A 27,616-nucleotide genomic window follows, 5' to 3' on the forward strand; every position below is an offset into this window, starting at 1 on the left:
TCAGATGAACAAAACAAACTGGAAGATTTTCATTCTTGGTAAAAGTCTTCAGAAAATGACAAACAAACTGTAAGGAAGTTATTAGTGATATTTATATTTTTTTCATCAAAATTACCTAATTGAGGGTCTGAAAATATGACTTCTCTATATTCCCATGTAAAAAAAACTTTGTTCTATTCCAGTATTTTAATCCGACTGTTTCTTTATCAGTTCTCACTTGTGCATCCTTTTACATTTCTTACATATATATGAGTTGAATATGAAGTAATTTTACTTTTTGCTCTAGACATTGGGAAAAAAAATCCCAAATCTCGAATTTAAATGTCTTTTAGGCTAGGTGCAAAGGCTTATGCTATAATCCCAGCAATTTGGGAGACGAAGGCAGGAGGATCACTTGGGGCCAAGAGTTAAGAGACCAGTCTAGGCAACATACCAAGACCTCATGTCTACATAAAAAGAAAATAAATAGCCAGGTGTGTTGGCACACACCTGTAGTCCTAGCTACCTGGGAGGCTGAGGCAGGAGGATTGCTTGAACTCAGGAGTTCAAGGTTACAATGAATTATGATGGCTCCACTGCACTCCAGCCTGGGTGACAGACAGAGACCCTATCCCTAAAAAATAAAAACTTTAAAAAGTTTTTTACTTACATTTTTGACCCAGAGGATAAAATTATTCTGTTGATTATCTTCTTTCTAATTACAAGTATGTAGATTGTGCTATAAATATTCCAGAAAAAACTGGACAGTATCCACTATTATTCCAAAAACAACTTGTATTTTCAGAGAAGGATTGGAAGTAAGAATAACTGACCCGGTGCGATGGCTCAAGCCTGCAATCCCAGCACTTTGGGAGGCCAAGGCAGGCAGATCACGAGGTAAGGAGTTTGAGACCAGCCTGGCCAACTTGGTGAAACCCAGTCTCTACTAAAAATACAAAAATTAGCTCAATGTGTGTGCACATGCCTGTAATCCCAGCTACTCAGGAGGCTGAGAGAGGAGAATTGCTTGAACCCGGGAGGCAGAGGTTGCAGTGAGCCAAGATTGTGCCACTGCACTGCAGCCTGGGAGACAGAGCAAGACTCCATCTTGGAAAAAAAAAAAAGTTATACCCATTGATTTCTTATACTCATTGATGTTTGGAAGTTTGCAGTATGGTAAATAATTTATTAGGAAACGAGATTTTATCAGACTTTCTCTAACAAAAATATATTGTTTGATAATGAATGATTACATGTAGGACTTCAATACTGTAGCAAATTAATATAATATCAAAAAGCACAACACTATATTAAAATAAATAGAGCACTGACCAAGTCTCACACTTCTGTGCTCTTTTCCATGCCCCAACTCCTCTGACTGGACTATATTCCTGCCTCCCTTTCACCCTTTCTATCCCTTCTTTTTACGTTATGCTTTTTCCACTTAAGCCAAAGAATAATTTTATTAGAGGGATACTGGAATATCTTACAAAATTTAGGAGCCACTAGACCTAAAAGCCAAAATGAGAAAGCCATAAGTAACCCTGTATTAAGTACTTGCTTTTCATTTCTTGCCTCTTCATCTCTCTGGGTACCAGTTTCTTTCATCCATCTTCCCAAGCCTGGTTTTTGAGGTCTCTGCAAATGATGGCAGACACGTAATTCTTGAATTTACATCCCCTAGTTCAAGTTACACCCACCTAGACTGATTAAGTCCAAATTTCTAACTCCTAGAAGAGAACATCTGGAGCAGTTTGGGTCAGGGTTTTATTTATAGTCTAGTCAATTGTGGCCAGCAGAGAGAATCTAATAATAACAATATGCCTGTCAAGGGTAAGTCCCTGGAGAAGGGTGTGGGGAAGGAAAGGCAATTCTCAGAAGTATGCTGTAACCTTCTACTTGGCTAGCTTCCTATAAAACCATCAAGGGCTAATTTGGGTGTCATCTTTTCTGGTTTAATCCTTCTACCCCCACCACTATCCCCACATCTGGAGATAAATTTATAGAATTTAGTGCCACTAACTAAGCACTCATCTTCTGTTTCTCTCTCTCTTTCTCTCTCACTCTATAGGAACTTCATCTTCCAGCTTTATATGTCTAGTTTTGCTTTGTAGTCATTGTTCTATGGTAAGGGCCTAAGAAATGTTCGTAGAATAAAAATATCAATCAATGTATGAAGGAACATTAAGATTCATACCTGACCCTGGTTCTTTGCTTGTTTGCCAAGTGTCTACGGCAGTCTTTCATAACAAAAGAAACGTAAGTGCTTTTGAAATAAGTAGTGTGTATAATTTTTAAAGACATTTAACTGTATCTTCTCTTTTTTAAACAACAGCTTTATTGAAATATAATTCACGTACTATCCATCCACTTACAGTGTACAATTCAATGACACTTAGTATACTTAGAGTTGCACAACCATCATCCTAGTTTTAGGACAATTTCATCACCCCTAAAAGAGACCTTGTACCCTTTAGCAGTCACTCCCCATTTCCCTCCAGTCTCCCAGTCCTAGACAATCACTTTTAGTCTTTATGGATTTGGGTCTCTAAGGATCTGAACCTTTCATATAAGTGGAATCCTACAATGTGTAGGCTTTTGTGACTGGCTTCTTTCATGTGGCATAATGTTTCCAAGGTTCATCTATATCCATTGCATGTATCAGTAATTCATTCCTTTTTATAGTCAAATACTTTCAGTTGCATGGCTACAACATATTTTACTTATACGTTCATCAGTTGATGGACATTTGGGTTGCTTCCACTTTTAGGCTATTAGGAATAATGCTGCAGTTCACGTTTTTCATATCTGGAAGCCTAGGAGTGGAAACGCTAGATCATAAGGCAACTCATTGTTTAACTTTTTGAAGAAATGCCAGATTGTTTTCTAAAAGGCTGCACCATTTTATGAAAGGATCTGAATAAACATTTGTCCAAAGATGTATAAATTGCCGATAAGCACATGAAAACTGCTTGACATCAATATTCATTAGGGAAATGCATATAAAAACCACTATAAGATACATTTTACATCCATGAGAAAGGCTGTAACTAAAAAGACAGATAGTAATGATGATTGGTAAACATGCAGAAAAAGTAGAATCTTCTCTTTATTTTACAAACTCTCGCTCTACCACAGAGTGACTGCCCAATGAGAATATTTATGAACTGACAAGCGCTCCAGTGCTATAATAACCATGGTATTCTTTAAATATTATAGTAACATGACTTCTTAACTTTTGACATTATCTTTAAAAAAAAACTCATAAATATAGATAAATGAACAAATATAAACATAATAGTATCGTAATTTAAATTTTTCTGAAATTGTTTTTGAAGAAATAATTTTGGTATGTTTTTTTTTAAACAAAAAAAAAAGAAAAAAATACTAGTATCAGTTTAGTAATCAAGTAACTCTCCTTCCATTCCTGACCACTAGCCCCTCAATCCTCCTCCCTAGAAAAATTCTGTGCCAATTTCTTGCTTTCTAAAAACATTTCATTGTGTCACGTTCTCAGTATGTATTGATAGTCTTTTAAAAGTTACCAGTGCTAGCATACTAGCATAGCAGACTATAGTGCTAGCATACTAGCATAGCAGACTATACTGAGCAATGCTTTTTTATTTCTGTGCAAACACATAAATATTTGTTTTTAAGTACAAAGATATAAAACTTGCCAGAGTTAGAAATTTTAAAAATATATTGCAAATAAGATAGCAATTGGGTTACATTTTTAAGGAGATGGTGCCAAACTTTTTAAAAGTCCACAAAGTATTTGTGGCAAATGTTTTGATTTTTATATTAACAACTTATCTTGAGAAATATTCTTTATCATTTCTACTTCATTCTTTTTAATGGCTATCTGATATTCTCTTTAATGTGTGTACCATAAGATCACCGGAATTTTCAGTACCATCTAATGACTCATACTTAAAAGCGATTTTTATATATTCATCTTCTATTTATACCTATTGACATTGATTCCCTTTGCATTTTTATCTTCCATGTTTCCTTTATGAAGTACTTGTAATCTGATTTTCTACTTTTGACTCAATGAGAATAGAATGCCATATCCCTTAAAATACTGGAAGAAAGAAAAAAGTTGTTTTCTTGAAAATATAGGCAATAACATATATATTTATTTATAAAGATTTATGTATAAATTGTATGCTTATTATAAAATTATATATAAAATGTAATTGTATATGACTACATAAATTATAAAATATTATAAATTATAAGATTATAACATAAATTTTAAAATTATATGCATATAATTTATGAAATATTCTTAAAATATGCTTACAGGCATGGTTTGAAGAATTGGACTTCTAAAAAGTTAAGGTATATCTACTTACATTTTGCATGTTTTTAATATCCCTTTAAAAAATCAACACACAGGTGCTTTTGGTCATCTATCAGGACAAAACACTATAGACATTGCCCAAAAATTACTTGAGAAAAGCAACAGTAAGAAGATGGTGGGTGAAATCCTAAGGAACACAGACATTCTATGATTGTGCTTATGAGGAGAGAATTAAAAGACTTAGTAGCCTAGTCTGACTTTATAATTTGAAGCCTGATTTTTCTCATGTTCAGCAATTCAAACCTAGGGAGGAAAATTTCAAGCAATACCACCCTGGTCAATCGTCAGGTCACTGGAAATCATTGCCTTTTCACCTGGAATGCATGCCACATTGCCCCACACATGGCTAATCCTTCAGGTCAACATGTCTCTCCACATTCTTTGTGGTCCCTCATATTGTAAAATCAACCCATCTTGAGTTTCATTACCTCCAGTTTACTGCTGGGTGGTTGGATAATTAATGTTTTCCAGAAATTTGAACTACTAGGTTAAGGATACGCCAGATAATACTTTTATTGTAACAACTGCAGGGTCTCAAAGATGTCAAAAACCAGGCCCCAAGCAGAGTGCCTTGGCAGGAGACATATCCTGACTTCCCTTAAATTAGACCATAAGATAGGAAGTTATATCACCATACTCTGTTTAAATTTCATACACTCTCTCTAGTTCTTTGTCCATTGAAGATGTTTTCAAATAAATTTATGTTGAATTAAGCTCCCTATTAATAACACCAAGAAGATGTTACAATTGAGTTTATAATTTGAAGCCTGATTTTCTCATGTTCAGTGATTCATAGTTGAAAATCTCCTTTTTATATAGGAACTTAAGCAAATAAGAAGGCTATTTAAATTATACTTAGAAAGCTAATTATATTTTGGGCAGCAGAATTACTGCATTTTTCAGTTGAGAAAATGCTGCCTAGAAGCTTATATTATTTTTTCATTATTTAATACAACAATGAGAGACTATGTCTACCTGAGATATTCTGTAATATCTAACAATGTGAGATTATTTCTATCTAACTGCTTTGCTGGATTAATTTTACAGTTTAAGAAACTTTGTAAAAATGTTTCATCATTAAGAAAAGATTATCAAGTGTAGTTTTTCATGACCAGCAGGCAATTGTTCAGATTTTTCTTAACCTAATTGACTTTCTAGATTCTCTAATGTTTCTTTAAGTTTCTGGTGTATGTTATCACTTTATATATGTATTTTTCTTTTAAAAGGTTTCTTCTTTAAAATTGTGTTTACTCTAAAACAGTCTTAATCCCAAATAAGTAGCATACAAATAAACTTTGAGTCCCATAGAATATATTCATTTAGTAGGCAATAGTCAAACCTTCTCATGAATTAGTAAAAATATTTTTCTATCTTTAAAGCTACTTTCTGGCTGGGAGCAGTGGCTCACACCTGTCATCCCAGCACTTTGGGAGGCCAAGGTGGGCCGATCACAAGGTCAGGAGATCCAGACCATCCTGGCCAACATGGTGAAACCCTGTCTCTACTAAAAATACAAAAATTAGCTGGACATAGTGGTGCTACTCAGCTACTCGGGAGGCTGAGGCAGGAGAATTGCTTGAACCCGGGAGGCGGAGGTTGCAGTGAGCTGAGATCGGGCCACTGCACTCCAGCCTGGTGACAGAGCGAGACTCCGTCTGAAAGAAAAGCTCCTTTCCAGGTTGCTATTGTAGGCATCTACAAATCACGCTGTTTTGAGCAGTTTTGTTTTGAGTTTGTGCCAGATTTCATTTGATTGACTTTTTCACCTCAGTACCACAGCTGTTAAAATTCATTAAAATACAAATACATCAACAATTGTTTTGACATTAAAAATATACAATTTAGAATGTTATAAAGGAGCTAACATAAATCTCTAAGAGAACTGTTGAAGGTTATTTTCTCTCTCTCTCTCTATTTTTAAATTTGTGTTTAGAATGATTACGGTGATTATTTGTATGAGAGGAATGGAGAGCACATTGTTTATCTTCTGGGCAATAATATGTATTACCTAAATCACAGTTCTATTATTACCTTTATTTTTTAAATTGTATAATAGTTTAAATTACAGACATAGTAATGCATTTTGTGATATACAAGCGACACCCTATAAAAATGCATTTTGTGATATACAAGCGACACCCTATAAAAATGTATGTATACAGAATGAGTATATCTCTCATCTCCTCTTCCACTTTCACACCCGCATGTAACCAGTGTGAAAAGACTGTTGTGATAGTCTTCAGCCCTGTTTGCTCACTCAATGTATACAGGCATCAATGCACATTAAGAGAGACATTTATGTTTATCTGATTTTTAAAATTAATACATCATACATTTATCCTGTACCTGATTAATTTTAATTAACCATATATTATAGATACTCCTGCAATTCCACATGCATATCATCTGTATTACACAGAGTCTCAGACAACTCAAATAATAAAAGGATGAGCAAAGGATGTGAATAGGAAATACAAAGAAAAGCCAGTGCAAATACAGAAGGTTAACAAACATGAAAAAACCCTGACTGTTAACAAGGAAAATGCAAATGTAAGTAATGAGACATCTCTTTATACCTATAAGATTGGCAAATATTTAAATGAGTTAAGATGCTGGTTACAAATGAAGATGTAGGGAAAAGCTCCATAAATTATATTTTTTTAAAAAATTATCTTTAATTTTTTAAAATAATACACTCAAAATGTAATCAGTGATCTATCTGCTTTTTTATCAATAACCTATCATCTATTTAACTAAACTTTTAACCCAGAAATCCTAGGTGTTGTTTTAGTTTTAGATAGCTACTCCATATAAATAACAGCAATGATAAAAAAATGATGTTCATGTAGGGTGTTGCAATAGGTCATGGGAGGGAGTTTATTTGAGAGGGAAGGGTAAGGGAAAGGACAGATTCAAGCAAAGTAAAAAATTAGAAGACTAACAAAAAAGAGAGTAAGTTTATAATTCCATTTATGTAAGATTATATTACATGTATATATATATCTGTATTAGTGCGTTAGAAAAAGTTCTATATCAACCTAAAATTTTACATTATCCAGGAGAAGACTTGTATATACTTTTTTTTAACACATCCGATTCTGATAACAGTTATAATAAACATACTATTATGACTGCTACTGGGAGTGACTTATTGCTCATAATACAATGTATAAAAGTTTTCCAAGGTTCATGCCGTCCTGGTGCTTATTGTTTCATCTGTGGTGATTAGTTCTGTCTGCTAGTACTATTAAATAAGGAACTGAAACAAGTTTAACCTACATTTTTTAATTCAATAAACTGCAAGATCACTTTAAAGGACAAACAGCAGGTGTTGTCTCTTAAATATTTAAGCAAGATGAGAATAATTAATTTCAAGGGTAAAAGTATATTCATATTTTCTTTTCATCAATGTTTTTTCCAAATAATATCAATATCAATGTACTTTTAAAAAGCATGTAAAGATTCTATGCTTCTGAAAGTGACAGTTGGTGTGATTTTGTTTTAAGTTTATGCTACTTACCCATATTAGTGTTATATAGAATCTTGGGATATGAAATTTATAGGTAACAATTAAGTATACAAGTATCAAATTAGAACTGCTTAACTTTTATTCTTAGCACAATAATTATGCATTTAAAGGATTACAGACAATAAAAATTAGCATTAATTGTGGGTCTTCAGGGTTACATACATTTCCCAAGCATCTGTTTTTTGAGTTTTTGTGTTTTGTGTGTGTGTTTTTTTATTATTGGTTGTTTGTTTTTGTTATTTTGGGAGATCTTAAAATTTTCCACTGAACATATTGTGGTAATTGTTTCATGTGATGTAATATTATTATTTTGTAGTTGTTCCATAGGTCTTGAATACTCTGCTTTTTTTTTTTTTTTTTTTTTTTTTTTTTTTTTTTTTAATTGTTGTTGTTGTTCTCTTTGCTTTTCAGTTTTGGAAGTTTCCATTGATATGTATATTAAAACTCAGAGATTCTTTCCTCAGCTGTATTTGGTCTACTAATAAGCCCATCAAAGGCATTTTTGTTTCTGTTACAGTGTTTTTGATCTCTAGCATATTAGGGTTTCCATCTTTCTATTTACATTGCCCATCTGTTCTTATATGCTGTCTAATTTATCCATTAGAGACCTTAGTGTATTATCATAGGTTTTAAAATTTTCTGTCTGATAATTCCAATATCCCTGCCGTGTTCAATTCTGATGCTTGTTTCTCTTCAAATTGTATTATTTGCCTTTTAGTATGTCTTGTAATTTTTCCTTGATAGCCAAATACATTGTACTAGGTAAAAGAAACTGCTATACATAGGCCTATAGTAATGTGGACATAAAGTGTGGGGTGAAGGGAATAGTTCTATAGTCCTATGATTAGGTCTTAGTCATTTAGTGAGTCTCTATTCCTCTAGACTGTAAATTTTACACATGTTTTTTTAGTACCTGCATCCCTACTATTGGTACTCAGAAAACAATACCTCAGAATATGGGGCCTTGTGAGAGAGGAGAAAGGAAGAAATGGGTCAGGCAGGCAGTTAAGGTGGGCCCTCAGTTAAATTCTTTCAAACAAAAGAACAGCCTGAAAACTCAAGCTGCAGGTATGGACAAGGGAACTTGCATATGGGGGGCTTGCCCAAGACATGCCCACAGCTTCATAGATAAGAAAGGCTACACATGTGATGTGCCCAAACATGCCCCGAATGGACAATTTTATCCCCTAACACATGAGCAGTAAGTGGAACAAAGCCATATGGAGTAACTAAAGCTAAGGGCCTGCATGCACACTAGGAGGATGGGGCAGAGCTGCCAGAAATTAGCATCTTATGCAAATGAGCTGGCCAGACCTCATTGGTTTCTTATAAAAGCCTTTGCATTCAACTGTAAAAACAGCAACTTTCTTCTAGGCCCCCTCTTCACAGCAGTGAGCTTTATTCTTTTGCTTATTAAACTTTCACCTTTTCACCCTCCAACCTCACCCTTTTTGTCCATGCTCCTTAATTGTCTTGGTCATGAGACAAAAACTCCAGGTGATACCTTACAAGTAGAGACTGCTGCATTTTGGTGCACTGGTGAGACTGTAATACTTGGAGTGCTAACTGCTTCAAATATTGAAAGTCCTTAGAAATAAGCCGTAGAACCAAGTTTTCTTTATGACTTTCCCCACAACCCCTATCTTTCGATCCTCTCTCTCTCCCAAAGCACAGGATGAGCCTGTTCTCTGAAGTTTCTTCATTTACCTAGATTCTCAAAAGATCTCCAAAGAGAACTACAGTTGTCTTCTATTCCTTTGCTGAAAGGTGCAGTGAAGGGGGAAGATTTCTTCACTCCTACACCACCTTTTGGTGTGACAGGATGACCAGAGCTGCCTGGAATTGGGTATTTCTCTTTTTCCAAATCAATTAGGCTCTGATAAAACCCCAGCAGATTAGGCTCTGATTAAGTAGTTTTGCCTGAGGGCAGATCTTGTTAAGAAGAACAGAATGTTTTAGTGTATAGTAAGCATTCACTTAACTGTCAAAAGGTTCTTGACAACAGTAACTTTAAATGAGACAACATATAAGGAAACCAATTTTTTTTTTTCTCATCATCAACTTTATAATGAAAAGACTTTGAACAAACTGATGTTATTCTAGGACCTGCTCTTTAGTCATTTCATTAAAGCTGCAGTTCCTAAGGACCTATCTATGATATTAAGTGAGTGTATTTCAAAATGGTTCCTTCTTTCCTCTGCTGCCAGAAACAGCAAATATTTTTCCTAAATATTTATTGTGAGAATTTGGTCATAATCCTAGAGGTAAAACTCACAAAAGTGTGGGGACTCCTGATAACTGAAGTTTTTAACTCTCAGACTCCTCTACACTTAGCCTCCAACAATTCCTCCATTACAGTTCAGGTTTTCTACCCAGGCACTGGTTCCCACATAGGTTTCTGCTCCATAGGCTGAACTGTGTAACCACCCTGTGAATTCTTTCCTTCTGCTGCACAAAATCAACTCACAGAGACCATGGCATTGCAGTAAAGACAGAGTTTAACTGATGCAAGGTCAGCTAGGCCACATGGGAGACAGAGTTATTACTCAAATCAATCTCTCTGAAGGCTTGGAGGTTAGGGGTTTTTCAAAGACAGTTTTGTGAGCTGGGCGCTAGGGAAGGGGGTGCGCTGATTGGTTGGGAATGCAATCAAAGGGGTATGGAAAATTGTCCTCATGTACTGAGTTAGCTTCTAGGTGGGGGCCATAGGACTAGTTGAGTACTGAAAAGACACTCAAAAGGCCAATCTTAAGTTCTTAAAGGGTAATTGGGAAAGTTGCAAATCTTATGACCTCCAGAATAAAGGTTGGTGATTATTTAGAATTCAAGCCCTTCTCATTCGCCTAATTGGTGGTCTTTCATTAGTTTTACGAGAACAATTTAGTCTTTGGGAAGAGCTATTATCATTTAAATCATAAACTAAATTTCTCCCAACATTAGCTTGGCCCATGCCCAGGAATGAGCAGACAGCCAGCCTATGAGGTTAGAAATAAGAAAGAGTCAGTTATGTCATAATGGCTCTTACGGTCATACTTTTGCAAAGGCAATTTTAATTGCCTCCATATCTGCTTGTTTTGTCTCTCCAGTTTTGAAGGCAGCAATTTGCTCTGTGACCTCACTTCCCTTACTGATTCAGGAGGAGTTGCCGATTTTTCTGTTTTCTTGTCACTAGAATAGACTGGTGACTTCCAAGCTGCTTACATGTGCAATTAAAAAGCAGAACCTCCTGTAAAATATTATTCTAACATTTTAAAATTGTTTCAGGATATGACCAATATTTTTGACATCTTCTACTATTAAAAATAATACATGTCTATGAACATAGAAAAATAACAACTAACCAAAATTATCAACCATAACATTTTTCCAAAAAATTTTCATCTCATTATTAAACACAAAATATTAGTGTTTCGCAGTTCTTTGAGAAATGATTTAAAAATAGTAAATTATTTTTGTCTTTATGTGGCTGAAGATAAATTTCTGTCTGCCTCTCTCTCAAAAGATATATTAATTATTTTATTTTATTATTTATTTTATTAATATACTTTAAGGTCTAGGGTACATAATGCACAATGTGCAAGTTTGTCACATATGTATCCATGTGCCATGATGGTGTGCTGCCCCCATTAACTCTTCATTTACATTAGGTATATCTCCTAATGCTCTCCCTCCCCCTCTCCCCACCCCATACAGGCCCCAGTGTGTGATGTTCCCCTTCCTGTGTACAAGTGTTCTCATTGTTGAATTCCCACCTATGAGTGAGAACATGCGGTGTTTGTTTTTCTGTCCTTGTGATAGTTTGCTCAGAATGATGGTTTCCAGCTTCATCCATGCCCCTACAAAGAACATGAACTCATCCTTTTTTATGGCTGCATAGTATTCCATGGTGTATACGTGCCATATTTTCTTAATCCAGTCTATCACTGATGGACATTTGGGTTGGTTCTAAGTCTTTGCTATTGTGAATAGTGCCGCAATAAACATATGTGTGCATGTGTCTTTATAGCAGCATGATTTATAATCCTTTGGGTATATACCCAGTAATGGGATGGCTGAATCAAATGGCATTTCTAGTTCTAGATGCTTGAGGAATCACCACACTGTTTTCCACAATGGTTGAACTAGTTTACAGTCCCAGCAACAGTGTAAAAGTGTTCCTATTTCTCCACATCCTCTCCAGCACCTGTTGTTCCCTGATTTTTTAATGACTGCCATTCTAACTGGTGTGAGATGGTATCTCATTGTGGTTTTGATTTGCATTTCTCTGATGGTGAGTGATGATGAGCATTTTTTCATGTGTCTGTTGGCTGCATAAATGTCTTCTTTTGAGAAGTGTCTGTTCATATTCTTCTCCCACTTTTTGATGGGGTTGTTTGATATTTTCTTGTAAATTTGTTTAAGTTTTTTGTAGATTCTGGATATTAGCCCTTTGTCAGTGGGTAGATTGCAAAAATTTTCTCCCATTCTGTAGGTTGTCTGTTCACTCTGATGGTAGTTTCTTTTGCTGTACAGAAGATCTTTAGTTTAATTAGATCCCTTTTGTCAATTTTGGCTTTTGTTGTCATTGCTTTTGGTGTTCTAGACATGAAGTCCTTGCCCATGCCTATGTCCTGAATGGTATTCCCTAGGTTTTATTCTAGGGTTTTTATGGTTTTAGGTATAAAATTTAAGTCTTTAATTCATCTTGAATTAATTTTTGTATAAGGTGTAAGGAAGGGATCCAGTTCAGCTTTCTACATATGGCTAGCCAGTTTTCCCAGCACCATTTATTAAAGGAATCCTTTCCTCATTTCTTGTTTTTGTCAGGTTTGTCAAAGATCAGATGGTTGTAGATGTGTGGCATTATTTCTGAGGGCTCTGTTCTGTTCCATTGGTCCATATCTCTGTTTTTGTACCAGTACCATGCTGTTTTGGTTACTGTAGCCTTGTAGTATAGTTTGAAGTCAGGTAGTGTGATGCATCTAGCTGTGTTCTTTTGGCTTAGGATTATCTTTGCTATGCGGACACTTTTTTGGTTCCATATGAACTTTAAAGTAGTTTCTTTCCAATTCTGTGAAGAAAGTCATTGGTAGCTTGATGCCAGTTTTGAAAAGGAATGCTTCCAGTTTTTGCCTATTCAGTGTGATATTGACTGTGGGTTTGTCAAAAATAGCTCTTATTATTTTGAGATATGTACCATCAATACCTAATTTATTGAGAGTTTTTGGCATGAAGGGCTTTTGAATTTTTTCGAAGGTCTTTTCTGCATCTATTGAGATAATCATGTGGTTTTTGTCTTTGGTTCTGTTTATATGCTGGATTATGTTTATTGATTTGCATATGTTGACCCAGCCTTGCATCCCAGGGATGAAGCCTACTTGATCATGGTGGATAAGCTTTTTGATGTGCTGCTGGATTCAGTTTGCCAGTATTTGATTGAGGATTTTTGCATCGATGTTCATCAGGAATATTGGTCTAAAATTCTATTTTTTGTTGTTGTGTCTTTGCCAACCTATGGTATCAGGATGATAGTGGCCTCATAAAATGAGTTAGGGAGGATTCTCTCTTTTTCTATTGATTGAAATAGTTTCAGAAGGAATGGCACCAACTCTTCCTTATACCTCTGGTAGAATTTGGCTTTGAATCCATCTGGTTCTGGACTTTTTCTGGTTGGTAGGCTATTCATTATTGCCTCAATTTCAGAGCCTGTTATTGGTCTATTCAGGGATTCAACTTCTTCCTGGTTTAGTGTTGGGAGGGTGTATGTGTCCAGGAATGTATCCATTTCTTCTAGATTTTCTAGTTTATTTGTATAGAGGTGTTTATAGTATTCTCTGATGGTAGTTTGTATTTCTGTGGGATTGGTGGTGATATCCCCTTTATCATCTTTCATTGAATCTATTTGATTCTTCTCTCTTTTCTTCTTTATTAGTTTTGCTAGCAGTCTATCAATTTTGTTGATCTTTTCAAAAAACCAGCTCCTGGATTCACTGATTTTTTGAAGGGGTTTTGTGTCTCTATCTCCTTCAGTTCTGCTCTGGTCTTAGTTATTTCTTGCCTTCTGCTAGCTTTTGAATGTGTTTGCTCTTGCTTCTCTAGTTCTTTTAATTGTGATGTTATGGTGTCATTTTTAGATCTTTCCAGCTTTCTCTTGTGTGCATTTAGTGCTATAAATTTCCCTCTACACACTGCTTTAAATGTGTCCCAGAGATTCTGGTATGTTGTGACTTTGTTCTCATTGATTTCAAAGAACATCTTTATTTCTGCCTTCATTTCGTTATGTACCCAGTAGTCATTCAGGAGCAGGTTGCTCTGTTTCCATGTAGTTGAGCGGTTTTAAGTGAATTTCTTAATCCTGAGTTCTAGTTTGATTGCACAGTGGTCTGAGAGACAGTTTGTTATAATTTCTGTTCTGTTACATTTGCTGAGGAGTGCTATACTTCCAACTATGTGGTCAATTTTGGAATAAGTGTGATGTGGTGCTGAGAAGAATGTATATTCTGTTGATTTGTAGTGGAGAGTTCTGTAGATGTCTATTAGGTCCACTTGGTGCAGAGTTGAGTTCAATTCCTGGATATCCTTGTTAACTTTCTGTCTCGTGAATCTAATGTTGACAGTGGGGTGTTAAAGCCTCCCATTATTATTGTGTGAGAATCTAAGTCTCTTTGTAGGTCTCTGAGGACTTGATTTATGAATCTGGGTGCTCCTGTATTGGGTGCATATATATTTAGGATAGTTAGCTCTTCTTGTTGAATTGATCCTTTTACCATTATGTAATGGCCTTCTTTATCTCTTTTGATCTTCATTGCTTTAAAGTCTGTTTTATCAGAGACCAGGATTGCAACCCCTGCTTTTTTTGTTTGTTTGTTTTCCATTGGCTTGGTAGATCTTCCTCCATTCCTTTATTTTGAGCCCATGTGTGTCTCTGCACGTGAGATGAGTCTCCTGAATACTGCACACTGATGGATCTTGACTCTTTATCCAATTTTCCAGTCTGTGTCTTTTAATTGGAGCATTTAGCCCATCTACATTTAAGATTAATATTGTTATGTGTGAATTTGATGCTGTCAATATGATGTTCACTGGTTATTTTGCTCATTAGTTGATGCAATTTCTTTTTTCTTTTTTTTTTTTTTTTTTTTTTTTTTGAGATGGAGTCTTGCTCTGTCACCCAGGCTGGAGTGCAGTGGCCGGATCTCAGCTCACTGCAAGCTCCACCTCCCGGGTTCACGCCATTCTCCTGCCTCAGCCTCCAGAGTAGCTGGGACTACAGGCGCCTGCCACCTCGCCTGGCTAGTTTTTTGTATTTTTTTTTTTTAGTAGAGACGGGGTTCCACTGTGTTAGCCAGGATGGTCTTGATCTCCTGACCTCGTGATCCGCCCATCTCGGCCTCCCAAAGTGCTGGGATTACAGGCTTGAGCCACCACGCCCGGCGATGCAATTTCTTCCTATCATCAGTGGTCTTTACAATTTGGCCTGTTTTTGCAGTGGCTGGTACCGGTTGTTCCTTTCCAAGTTTAGTGCTTCCTTCAGGAGCTCTTATAAGGCAGGCCTGGTGTTGACAAAATCTCTCAGCATTTGCTTGTTTGTAAAGGATTTTATTTCTTCTTCACTTATGAAGCTTAGTTTGGCTGGATATGAAATTCTAGGTTGAAAATTCTTTTCTTTAAGAGTGTTGAATATTGGCCCCCACTCTCTTCTGGCTTGTAGAGTTTCTGCCGAGAGATCCGCCGTTAGTCTGATGGTCTGATGGGCTTCCCTTTGTAAGTAACCCGGCCTTTATCTCTGGCTGCCCTTAACATTTTTTCCTTCATTTCAACTTTGGTGAATCTGACAATTATGTGTCTTGGAGTTGCTCTTTTTGAGGACTATCTTTGTGGCATTCTCTGCATTTCCTGAATTTGAATATTGGCCTACCTTGCTAGGTTAGGGAAGTTCTCCTGAATAATATCCTGAAGAGTGTTTTCCAACTTGGTTCTATTCTCCCCATCACTTTCAGGTACATCAATCAGACGTAGACCTGCTCTTTTCACATAGTCCCATATGTCTTGGAGGCTTTGTTTGTCTCTTTTTACTCCTTTTTCTCTAAACTTCTCGCTTCATTTCATTCATTTGATCTTCAATCACTGATACCTTTTCTTCCAGTTGATTGAATCGGCTACTGAAGCTTGTGCATGTGTCATGTCATTCTCATGTCATGGTTTTCAGCTCCATCAGGTCATTTAAGATCTTCTCTACATGGTTATTTGTCTAATCTTTTTTCAAGATTTTTAGCTTCTTTGCGATGGGTTCAAACATCCTCCTTTAGCTCGGAGAAGTTTGATCATCTGAAGCCTTCTTCTCACAACTCATCAAAGTCATTCCCTGTCCAGCTTTGTTTCATTGCTGGTGAGGAGCTGGGTTCCTTTGGAGGAGAAGAGGTGCTCGGATTTTTAGAATTTTCAGCTCTTCTGCCCTGGTTTCTCCCCATCTTTGTGGTTTTGTCTACCTTTGGTGTTTGATGATGATGATGTACAGATGGGGTTTTTGTGTGGATGTCCTTTCTGTTTGTTAGTTTTCCTTCTAACAGTCAGGACCCTCAGCTGCAGGTCTGTTGGAATTTACTGGATGTCTACTCCAGATCCTGTTTGCCTGGGTATCACCAGTGGAGGCTGCAGAACAGCGAATATTGCAGAATAGCAAATGTTGCTGCCTGATCGTTCCTCTGGAAGCTTCCTTTTAAAAGGGCACCCAGCCATGTGAGGTGTCCGTCTGCCCCTATTGGGAGATGCCTCCCAGTTAGGCTACTCAGGTCAGGGACCCACTTGAGGAGGCAGTCTGTCCATTCTCAGATCTCAAACTCTATGCTGGGAGAACCACTACTCTCTTCAAAGCTGTCAGACAGTGACGTTTAAGTCTGCAGAAGTTTCTGCTGCCTTTTGTTCAGCTATGCCCTGCCCCCAGAGGTGGTGTCTATAGAGGTAGACAGGCCTCCTTGAGCTGCAGTGGGCTCTACCCAATTTGAGCTTCCCAGCTGCTTTGTTTACCTACTCAAGCCTCAGCAATGGCAGGTGCCCCTCCCCCAGACTCGCTGCTGCCTTGCAGTTCAATCTCAGATTGCTGTGCTAGCAATGAGTGAGGCTCCATGGGCATGGGACCCTCTGAGCCAGGTGCGGATATAATCTCCTGGTGTGCCATTTGCTAAGACCATTGGAAAAGCACATTATTAGTGTGGGAGTGACCCAATTTTCTAGGTGCCATCAGTCACAGTTTCCCTTGGCTAGGAAAGGGAATTCCCTGAGCCTTTGCACTTCCTGGGTGAGGTGATGCCTCACCCTGCTTCAGCTCATGCTCAGTGGGCTGCACCCACTGCCCAACAAGCCCCAGTGAGATGAACCTGGTACCTCAGTTGGAAATGCAGAAATCACCCGTCTTCTGTGTCGCTCACTCTGGGAGCTGTAGACTGGAGCTGTTCCTATTCGGCCATCTTCTTGGCACCGATGCATTCATATTTTATGCAATTCTGGGATTAAGTTACTTTTTTAACTATAGTACTTTGAATATTTTATTTTATTTTTTATTTTTTATTTTTTATTTTTTTTTTGAGATGGAGTCTTGCTCTGTCACCCAGGCTGGAGTGCAGTGGCCGGATCTCAGCTCACTGCAAGCTCCGCCTCTCGGGTTCACGCCATTCTCCTGCCTCAGCCTCCCGAGTAGCTGGGACTACAGGCACTCGCCACTTCGCCCGGCTAGTTTTTTGTATTTTTTAGTAGAGACGGGGTTTCACCGTATTAGCCAGGATGGTCTCGATCTCCTGACCTCATGATCCGCCCGTCTCGGCCTCCCAAAGTGCTGGGATTACAGGCTTGAGCCACCGCGCCCGGCCAGTACTTTGAATATTTTAACCACTATTATTTGTAACCTATCATTGCTCATGAGAATTCCAGTGTTAATATATTCTCTCTAGTACGTTTTAAAATATTCCTTCGATTTGAAATGCAAAGTTTTCTCACCATAATGTATCTATGTGCTTTTTAAATTTGAAGATTTATGGCTTACTTCAACTTTTAAAATGTGCAGAATTTATCTCTTTAAATATTGTCTCTTACTCATTCTCCTTATCAATCCAGCATCCCTGAAAGATGGATATTTGTACTTCTCAATCCATTTTCTTGCATTTTTATTTATCTTTCACATTTTCCTTCTCTAGCTGTTGTTTCCTTAGTGATTTCATCCCTTCTAACATCTAATTTCTTAATTTTCTATTGAAGTTTTTCCTCTTATGGTTATTTTTAATTACAATCACTGAATTTTTCATATTTCTATGATTTCTAAATATTCTTTATCAAATTTACCTATCTACATCTATCTTCTATCTGTGTAAATAAATATACATTGAAAACAATTGATAAATAGAGGACACATACATCAGCTGATCTTGTTTTATGACTGTTCCCCCTCTTTTTTTGCCTTAAGGATTTTAACCTTATTTACTTTGAAGTCATTTTTTAAATGACTGTATTTGGGAGGTTTTTAACTGTATTTAATGGATTTATATTTCCTCTTTTGCTTTGGATTTCTTTTTTCTTAGCTAGTCTCATTTGAGAGTAGTCCTCTTCTTTTGCTTGACCCTTCCTTGTGCATTGCATGGGCTCACAAAGCAGGGAAATGCATACCTCCATTCCAGTTCTTATCTTATAAGGTGGAGAATTATGATTCAAGAGAAAATTATAGCTCCTGTCTTCCAACAAAATGCAGCAGCCAGGTATTCATTTGTCTTTCTTCCTCCTAATTTCACCACCAGCAAGGAGAACATACAACTGTAAATAACCATCTAGTTACAATCATGAACAAGCAGGGCGAGCTTTTACAACTTTTGTACATAATCAAGGAGCACAGCTGATCCTCTTATTTCCTGTGAAGGGCCTGATTCTGGATCCTGACGATTTGTCAGGTTTCAGTGTCTTTTGGATAGGATTCAGGACCCCAGGCTCTGCTACTGTTCCCAATATTCATACTTTAGTGAACACCAGTATCGTTGGGCTCAGAGATGTGCGTTTCCATCTTGTGTCTATGTGGCAGATAGTCTTCTATCCATCTCTATTTCTTTTAGTGCATCTGTGAATGTTTGATGAAAAAAACTTATATCTATTATTTTAATATTTTTGTTATGAAGTGAGAAGGCTCCCTGTGTTCTTTTTCATCCATTTGCCATAAGTACTCTTCCCTGAACCATTACTAAAAATAACTACTTCAGTCATGTAGTATATAGATGGTTGCTTTACTTTCCCTTTTTCTTCCTAAATCCTAAAAGCACAAAGGCAGACCTTTCTCCATTCCAAATTGTTGTAGAATTGGAATGCATTTGGACTGTTAAAGAACACCATAAGCATCAAATGTATTGGAATTAATATATTATCATCTTTTAGATTGTCTCCATTAGTCACATGCACAGATCTTTTTGCCATGATCTAATAAAGATCTATCCTGTTGATCTAGTTACACAAGGAAAGTTAACACAGTAAAATAATATAGTGAAACATCCATCATTCTCTTTTAATTCAAATTTTGTCATTGTATTTCAAAGTCTGAAAACTGATTCTCAACAGTAAACTTGCCACATCATTTAATTTACTTTTATGCTTATTTTTCTTTCACAATTGATGAATTTTTTTTTTTTTTTTTTTTTTTTTTTTTTTGAGACAGAGTCTCGCTCTGTCGCCCAGGCTGGAGTGCAGTGGCGTCATCTCAGCTCACTGCAAGCTCCACCTCCAGGGTTCACGCCATTCTCCTGCCTCAGCCTCCCAAGTAGCTGGGACTACAGGCGCCCGCCGCCACGCCCGACTAATTTTTTGCATTTTTAGTAGAGACGGGGTTTCACCATGTTAGCCAGGATGGTCTCGATCTCCTGTCCTCGTGATCCACCTGCTTCGGCCTCCCAAAGTGCTGGGATTACAGGCGTGAGCCACCGCGCCCGGCCTGATGAACTATTAAGGCATGTACAAGAGAGTATGTATTTTCTGAAGCACTTGAAAAAATCAGGTATAAATTTTGCAGTTTGAACATCAACGGTTTTATTTCAGAATAATTTCTTCTAAAGAAAATGGAAGTTAGAACATGAGTTCTGGAGCCAGGGTGCCTGAATTTGAATCTAGTCTCTGCCAATTACTCATCACATTGCCTTAGGTAAGTTACTTACCCTTGCTGTTCCTCAGTTTCCTAGCCACTACAATAGGATTATTATATTACCTGCTTCAGGAGATTATTGTGAGATTCAAATAATTAAAATATGTACAGTGCTTAGAAGAGTGTCCAATATCGAGTAAGCATGTAGTCTTAGCAGTTACAGAAACTTAGAGTCAGCAGTCTGTGTTTGACAAACGTAGTGGAAATAACAGTAAAGGTATCCTGTGTTGTTATTTATCCATGGTAGTTTTATTTTTCATTTTTTATTTTTAGAGACAGCGTCTTGATCTCTCATTCAGGCAAAAAAGCAGTGGTGTAATCATAGCTCACTGTAGTCTCTCACTCCTGGCCTCAAGATGTCCTCCCACATCAGTCTCCCAAGTAGCTGGAACTACAGGTGTGAGACATCACCCCTGGCTAATTGTTGTTTTTTATTTTTTGTAGAAACGGGGCCTCACTCTATTGCAGGCTGCTCTGAAACTCCTGGACTAAAACGGTCCTCCCCAAACCTGGGACTCCTGAAGTTCTAGGATTACAGGAACGAGCCTCCTCACCTGCTCACATAATAGTATTAATAACTGTGGTCTGTTTTCCAAGACCATATAAGCTTTCAATTAAAATGGTGCAGTATACCATAAGTAATAAATTTTCCCCAATCTTTGCCCCTCTCTGCTTCTAAAGAACCTTTGATCCCTTAAGATTTCTTTCACTTTTTTTTTTAAGTGTCCCCATGGGGCATTTAAAATTACACATTTAAAGTTGGCTTTCATCAGCTGTGCCACTACTGTCCACTCACTCTGGATGAGGGGCTAATGTTTGTGCTTGCTGTTCTCACTGTACAGCCAGCCTCCCATTGCTTTCTATGCAGTTGCCCTAAGTGCCAACATTTGCTACTGCTTCAGAGTAGGTGCTAAGGAAGACATCAAGGCTACCCACTACAGGCTCAGGAAATAAGCTGTAGTGTGTGCCCTAAGAATGCTGTGCTGTGAGATCCAGATGTCAAAACTACACCGCATTATTCATCAGTCGGGAAGCTACAACTCCTACTGCAGTTGTGTTAAGATTCTCAGTCTCGCACACTAACTTTTGTTTGAAAATAATTCTTGAACCTTTTATTTATATCCTTATCCTTACAACACCTATGCAAATCTATGGGAAGCTTGGACTAGGATACAAACCTAGTGTGAATTTTACTGTGGCAGGTCGGGCGCAGCAGCTCATGCCTGTAATACCAGCACTTTGGAGGGCGGAGGCGGTCGGATCACCTGAGGCCAGGAGTTCCGGACCAACCTGGCCAACATGGTGAAACCTCGTCACTACTAAAAATACAAAAGTAGCCGAGCGTGGTGGCGCATGCCTGTAATCCCATCTACTGGTGAGGCTGAGGCAGGAGAAGATCTTGAGCCCGGGAGGTTGCAGTGAGCCGAGATTGCGCCACTGCGCTCCAGTCAGGGCAACGAGGGAAACTACGTCTTAAAAAAAAAAAAAAAAAAAAAAGAGGTTTTTATTATGCCATATTCTGAATTTTCAAAGCTTCCTGGGATATTATTTTTCACAAATGAAGGTTTCCCAACCCCAAAGTTCTGTCTTTGGTTTTAAAAAAAAAAAAAAAAAATGAATTGGGTCAGCTTGCATAGGTAGTCTCAAACTGAGACACAGCTAATAGGAAATGAGAGCAAGATTTCCTTATTAGAAGCCATTGCTTACGAAATAGCCGAAGCTACACAGGAGAGTTTATAGCTCTGGATAGAGACGTTCTTATTACCTTGGAGTAATTTTGAAATTTATTGCAGTAACGATTGCCTGACATTTTGCAAAAGGTAGATCTTAATTAAATTGTTCTAAATTTTATGTGCATTTTAATAAATGTTTTCACTATCATTAATTTTAATATAAATTTATCTTATTTCTAGGGCAAGAAAATAGTTAATTTCCTACTGGAATAAGTTTTAAAATTGGTAATTGCTGATTGTTAAATGAAATACAAAACTTTTGCTAAATATCTTATAACTTACAAATTTTGATGTGGAAGTGGGAAATGGGTATTTAAGAAAGAAATAATATACATATTAGATTACCCAGTATATTGAGTTAATACTAGTCTTTGACTTTTCATATCGGGGTTTTAAACATTCTATTTTTCAGCCTCTTGGTTTATGACCTTACAGAAACTTTCAATGAAATTAGAGCCTTGTAATTCTACACACGGTGCACTTTTTCACTGCATAATAAATATAAAATTGTACCTGTACCTTGGGTCCTATTGCAGTTCACTGGGAGTAGTAATTGAACAAAAACTTTAACTGCTTAAAGTATTGAACTGTTTAAATTATTTTTTTGTTCGAGTAATAAAACTAATCATGAAACTAAGCCAGTGAAATCACATATTCAGTGTTACAAATAATATCGTTAAATGCTTATATAAAGCTAAGCATTTGTTACCATGAAAAGCCTATTTGTTGAACAGCCAATAAAGTTCAAAGAATTTTATTTTTGCAACCCAACACTTTCTATATGGAGAAAGGTGTTTACTGCAAATTGTGTTCTCTTTTGCCAATTAGCACTTGCCACTGATTCAGAGTTAGAAGACCCCTGCCAAGCAAAGTGATTGCTGAGAATTTCTTTCCTGCTGATAAAATGGAAAAGATTATGTAAGTTTTGTATTGTATTTTTATTGAAAATGATCCAATGTGACATTTTAAGTATAACATAATATAGAATAAATATTAGGTAAAAATATGTTTTTATCATTTTTTAATAAACTTTAAAAAATATTGATACACTAAAAGGTTAGTAGACATGTTAGGGACACTTTTTTGTTGTTATTGTGTTGTTTTTTTAAGAACAAAAGTTCTTAGGAATAAATTTTCTATGCTGATATCACTACAACTGTCACATAAGCATGTTAAACTATACCTAATTTCCATAGGAATGTAAAGCAATTAGTATTCCAATGAAAGTTTGTAATATGGATTCTCTTTCATCTGTGTCTTTTTAAAAGTTTATAATTGATCTCTGACAACATAATTTTGTTTCATTTAGGTTGAGGCTTCTCTGTGGAGCCTGAGTTCTTCATCATGACCTTAACATAGTAGGCAGTATGTGTATGTCTATAGTAGCAAGTAGTACTGTTTTATAATAATGAATCATAAATCATATGATGTAAAAGCAGGTTTTAATGTATATAACCACATTTTATATACTATTTTAAATGTGGAATAATTTAATGTTGAATAGTGAGTTATATAACTGGGTTCCACTGTTTTATAGACACTTTGCATTGAGTTTCAAATTTCATTTCATTTTTTTTTTTTTTTTTTTTTTTAATAGACACGAGGTCTGGCTATGTTGCCTAGGTTGATCTCAAACTCTTGGTCACAAGTGATCCTCCCGTCTCGGCCTCCCAAAATGCTGTGATTACAGGCGTGAGCTACTGCACCTGGCCTCAATTTGTATTTCTTATTTAAGTTATGGTTGACTTTCAACTGAAAGTCTGGCATCTAGGTGACTCTTTCTTCCAAAAATGAGATATAAATATCTAATCGATGGAATCGACAAGTTTTAAAATTTTTTGAAATTGTATTAATCGACCGGGCGCGGTGGCTCAAGCCTGTAATCCCAGCACTTTGGGAGGCTGAGATGGGCGGATCACGAGGTCAGGAGATCGAGACCATCCTGGCTGACACGGTGAAACCCCGTCTCTACTTTAAAAAATACAAAAAACTAGCCGGGCGAGGTGGCGGCGCCTGTAGTCCCAGCTACTCGGGAGGCTGAGGCAGGAGAATGGCGTGAACCCGGGAGGCGGAGCTTGCAGTGAGCCGAGATCTGGCCACTGCACTCCAGCCTGGGCGGCAGAGCGAGACTCCGTCTCAAAAAAAAAAAAAAAAAAAAAAAGAAATTGTATTAATCCAAAGTAATACTTTTTTTTTTTTTTTTTTTTTTTGGACAGAGCCTCACACTTGTTACCCAGGCTGAAGTGCAATGGTGTGATCTCGGATCACTGCAACCTCCACCTCCCCGGTTCAAGCAATTCTCCTGCCTCAGCCTCCCAAGTAGCTGGTATTTCAGGCATGTACCACGAAGTCCGGCTAATATTTTTGTGTTTAGTACAGATGAAAGTTCATCATGTTAGTCAGGCTGGTCTCGAACTCCTGACCTCAGGTGATCCACCAGTCTTGGCCTCCCAAATTTCTGGAATTACAGGCATGCACCATCGTGCCAGGCCCGAAAGTAATAACTTTAAAAAAATAGAAATTATTTTGAAATTAAATGCATGTTATTTCAAAAGAACAAAAGTTTGCCAATTATACTGGTATGTTTCAGTGAAACATACTATGATAAACATAACTTCTCAACAACATGTCAAATATTGCATAGTCCATGTATTAAATATTTAATCTCACATTATAAAAAAAGAAATTTTTATTCAATGGTTACTCTATCAACAGAATATTAGCCCATTTGCTTTATTTCATGGCTTCATTAATTATTTTTCTCTGATTTGGACTTTCAGATATATGTTACTGTCTGTCTTCTAAAAGTTTTAGTGATAATATAGAATTATTAATATAACCATAGAGGGCTTCTCATAAAAGAAGCTAAAAGTAAGTTGGTAGGGTTCCTAATGTAATTTCAATTTTTTTGTTTGCTTGTTTGCCTTGTTTTCAGATTGTCATTGCAGCAAGAGCAGGCATTATATAAAAAAGTGATCTGTCGTATCTTGGGATTAGCTTGGGGCAAGAAGTATATGTTGAAACTTTTTCACACTGAAGTGTGGAATCTGTATATCCATACAAATTGAAGCCTATCCATGTACTTAATATTGGCTTCTGTTTTTTAGGTGATATGTATATTTGTATTTCCATTTTCAGAACTATCATAGAAAAATAGATATTTTCTGATTTCATCTTTCTAATATATGAGTCAATTAATTTGTTCAAAAAGCATGTATTATTGTGTACCAGTCACCATTCTAAGCACTAAGAACATAAAAATAAACTGTAAGATACTTCATTAGGAATGACAGATATTAGAAAGATAATCACAAAAAGCCTGAGTGGTCGTTTATAATAAAAATGTGCAAAAAGTAGAGGTATCTAAGTGGGAGAAAATAAACACAAGACAAGACATGATAAACAGCAGGGTGACTAAAAGCAGTTTGGTATCATATGTCAGATGTAAGAAAAATGTTAAACAACTTTATTGGGACGTAATTCACATATCGTATAATTCACTCATTTAAAATATAAAATTCAGTGATTTAATGTTTTTTAGCAAATATGCCGAGATGTACAAATATCGCTCCAATATAATTTTAGAACATCATAAGATATATTTTTAATAGGCATTCCAACACATATTATAAATACTTAATATTTTAATTAATTGTCAGTTTAGAAGAAATACTTGAATCATACATGGTATTAACCTCCTTAAAGCGCTATTATGAATTACTTGGCATATTTCACAGACAAGTACAAATGACACATAACTTGAAATTTACTCTTTTGAATTAATGCTGGCTAGATAGGTTGACTTAAATAGTTTTTCCAATATTAGTAACATTCAAGGTCACACCTGATGAAATTGGAATAAAATGAGGTAATAAGAAAAATTAAAAATGTATTTTTATAGGCCTACATTTTGTATATTTATTTTTAGAAGAGATGAATGATTTACTATGGAATATGCAAAATTTTATCAAATTCACTTCAAAATTAAGAGCACGTATTGCTCAATGATCAAGAGTTTTTTATTGATTAATTAGAATATTTTATCACAACATACTCATTTAGAATTTTCGTCTGTAGGATATTCCGTTTGAATCTAGATGTTTACATGTTTCTCAAATAGCTGTAACTTTAAATTTCACTGATTTGAAGCTCATGTAACACACACGTACACACACATACACACTTCAATTAATTTATTTTAGCTCACCAGTACCCGCTCTGTCTTATGTAAAAGATAAGTGACATAAGCCTTCTGTAGACAGCTTTTACTTCTACAGACTGATACAAATTTGGAGAATACATTTAAATTGCATCAAGCCCAACACATTGATGGGTAAAGTGCAGGATACAAGTTTGGAGGAAGACAGAAACTGAACTGTGTTTCAGTTAAGATAGGCACATTGATATACTTATAAAAAATGTGAATTTAAATATACACTTTTGAGATTTGAATTGTCTTTTAGTAAATCACTCTCATATAACGATGTATCATACATTACAAATAAAATTTTGCAAAATAAGAAAATTAAAATGTAGTTGTATCATTTGTATTAATATCAAGTGATTCATCTAATGATTTATGAAATGCCTACTACTGGACTGTCGAAATTAGATTTTTAAAAGCCTTCTGTTATCTAACAGCTGACTTGTCAGAAGAACATATTAACTTAAAAACGTGTATAGTACAAATCAAATATGTGTGCAGTTTACTAAAAATTTACATATTAGAAATATGAAAGAAAAATAAATCTTTGTGTAATTGAAACTACAATTTAGAAATGTATCATGATTATTAGTATTATTATTAAAATTTTAAAAGAGCTACAATAAATTTTTGAAATTTGATTTCTCATGAAATATATCAAGCAATTTGTTTAAATAACCCTTCTATTAAAATTTCAGATGTTTTACAGTGGCCCAAAGCAATGGAAAATATTAGAATTTGAATCTTACAAGGAATCTTAGAACACACGTATTGATACTTGAGTTCTGTTCACACCTCTTTGACAATTACTCATTCCACCTCTGCTTGAGTACCTTTAGTTATGGGAAAATGGTCGTTCTTGATCTGGTGTAATGTTCTTATTTGAGTAGAAACATGCTCGAGTTTGTACATGATAGTTTCAAATTACGATGCCCAGAACTAAATAAATTACTTCACATCACCTCCTTTATTATGAATTGTCATTCATATTCACCAACATCACCATAACTTTTTTAACTGAATGTATCACTGGAAAATAAAAACATCTTCTTTTATTCTTAATTCTGAAACAGTTGTGAATATTTCAATTTGTGTTTTCCAAGATGCAATATGTCTATGAATGGTGTTATAAAATGTGATTTTAGATGATATATAGAATAACCATTTTCTGTTAATAATTATGTTTTAGCGGTCATGTGTATTAGAAAGCAACAGCACATTCTGCTTGTGATTTAATAAACATTATCATTTAGAACAATATTAAAGTTAGATTTAATTTTAAGAGGTTAGTGCAGTTGATTCTCATGTATGATGACATGAATAAGAGACATTTGGCATAATGGATCTTTGCTTCTAATTGTAGTCCACTTGTGAGAGAGAAATGACTATGTTTGCATGTTATCTTTCACTTCAAAGCAGTAAAAGATTGGAATAGAAGAATGTTAATTTTCTAAAGAAGTATATTGTTTTAGGTTTATTGAACTTTGTACACAGATCCCTTTCCAATGAGTTTTCTTGCCTCAGAAACTCAGGAAATGGAATGAAAGCAAATGCTTTAGTGTAAAATAAATCCGGACTAATGAGGAACTCTCTTTTCATAGCCAAAACACAGTAGAATCTCTGTAAAACACAATTTAGCAGTAAGTCTCACAGCACAAGG

General features: G+C 36.1%; 1 long non-coding RNA gene across 2 annotated transcripts in view; it reads left to right on the forward strand.

The window, feature by feature from the left end:
- Positions 1 to 24,087, forward strand: part of LOC105475413 (uncharacterized) — a 48,704-nt gene extending 24,617 nt beyond the window's left edge. Inside the window, exons 4-9 of one of the 2 annotated variants that reach the window (XR_011621651.1) lie at positions 785 to 876; positions 2,051 to 2,238; positions 6,723 to 6,895; positions 19,917 to 20,019; positions 22,581 to 22,670; positions 23,969 to 24,087. This is a non-coding gene — a long non-coding RNA (uncharacterized lncRNA). Of the gene's footprint in view, positions 1 to 784; positions 877 to 2,050; positions 2,239 to 6,722; positions 6,896 to 19,916; positions 20,020 to 22,580; positions 22,671 to 23,349; positions 23,518 to 23,968 lie in introns of those variants that run through there. The other variant, XR_983329.2, reaches the window with a different exon arrangement.
- Positions 24,088 to 27,616: the final 3,529 nt, after the last annotated feature.

The sequence above is a fragment of the Macaca nemestrina genome, chromosome 4, assembly GCF_043159975.1.
Source record: "Macaca nemestrina isolate mMacNem1 chromosome 4, mMacNem.hap1, whole genome shotgun sequence".
In the NCBI taxonomy this organism is placed as follows: domain Eukaryota; kingdom Metazoa; phylum Chordata; class Mammalia; order Primates; family Cercopithecidae; genus Macaca; species Macaca nemestrina.